The sequence below is a fragment of the Silene latifolia genome, chromosome X (assembly GCF_048544455.1).
Source record: "Silene latifolia isolate original U9 population chromosome X, ASM4854445v1, whole genome shotgun sequence".
Lineage (NCBI taxonomy): Eukaryota > Viridiplantae > Streptophyta > Magnoliopsida > Caryophyllales > Caryophyllaceae > Silene > Silene latifolia.
The window spans coordinates 53,018,757-53,020,458 of NC_133537.1; positions in this window are offsets into that span (position 1 = coordinate 53,018,757).

A 1,702-nucleotide genomic window follows, 5' to 3' on the forward strand; every position below is an offset into this window, starting at 1 on the left:
AAAAGAAAGAAGGCGGTGGCAAGAAATGATGAATACTCGCTGAAAAGAAAGGAGGCGAGGAGAAGAGTGACAGAATGTTCCCAACAAGAGTGATGTGTGATGTCTAAATGTTCTCATAAAATTAACCTGTGTTTAGTGTCTGGGCGAAGCCAACGTTGTCCCTCTGTGAGTTTAATACACCTTGTCAATGCCAAGTGATCTTGATTCCCATGTGCCCTCGGGAGCACGCCCATGCCATACGATATCTCCGTCCCAAGTTCGACGACCTTGTGATTCCCATTTGCCATATTTTGGCGCCGGAGCGGCCGATTTACATTTTCTACCCTCGACAAGTCCATATTTGAATTAAAGCCCGTGCACACTTACGGTTTTATTTTCTTTTTTGTTTTGCGGTAGCGGGCTACGCCCACGTTGTTTACCGGTCGTATAGAATGTCTGAGTCGCATTTCATGCTCACCCATCAAGGTTCAAACTTTCAAAATTTCAAAAACTTTTTGGGTCGACGACCCAGCATCCAAGTGTTTCATTTCAAATTCAAAATTTGGGTCGATGACCCAGTCTTTCAAATTCAATTTTCGGGTCGATGACCCAATCACTCAAAATTTTCAAATTCAATTTTCGGGTCGATGGCCCAATTATTCAAAATTATCAAATTCAACTTTTGGTCGATGACCCAAAGACTTCAAAATGATCCAATTTCAAGATCGATGATCCAAATGTGCTTATGTGAGGATTATTGCTCGTACATTTTCTATGTTTCAATTCTAGCAGGATATGCTTCAGGCTGGGGCTCTAAAGTCTTCGACTTTAGAGCCATTCAAATCGGGGCTCAAGCCGTTGGCTTCGAGACCATTATCAAGATGAAATGGATGACATCCACTCGTAATTCAATTCAATTACAAGAGTATGAATGGAAGAATTCCTTAGCTGAAAGCAAATGATGAAAGCGACGGCAACCTCCTCGGAAAGTCCCGTCCCATTTAGACAAGTGCCAGTGAGATGATAAATTTTGGGCCAATGTCAAGTAGATGATGAATTTTGGACATACGCCACAGATGATAAACTTTGGGCATGTGTCGCGCTAGGTTGCCGAACTACGACGCGGGTTTGATTCCGTCAGAAACGGATACGTAGGCGCCTAAGGATAAGGCTCAACCCACCATATATGCAATTTATTGGGTCGATGACCAACGATGATAATTCGACGCAACAGAAGCAAGAGTCAATCCCCCAACGAAGTTTGGTATGATCTCTTCTTATGGTCAAGAGCTTATATACGCAAGTCTAATGGACTATAAACGACCGAAGAATCCTCGTGTCGAGAGGGACTGGGGTATACTTTGACTTTCGCCTTGTCCAAGCCTCGGTCAAAGTGGGGGCTCAGAGATACCCGTATCCGTCGATATTGGAATTTATAGAGAACCCGACAAACACCCGATGATGATAGGACACATGTATTCTTTAGTTGTCATTGTCATTATTTGGAGCTCGTTTTACGATGTAGAATGGCGTCGTCGATGAAGTATTTTATTAATTTAAATGATATTTAAATTAATGTTTTTTAAGTGATTTCATTTTATTAATTTAAATGTATTTTTTAAATTAGTGTTTTTTTTTTAATGAGTTCATTTTGTTGATTTAAATGATATTTAAATTATGGTTTTTTAGATAAATTCAATTTATGATGTTTTATTTTGAATTT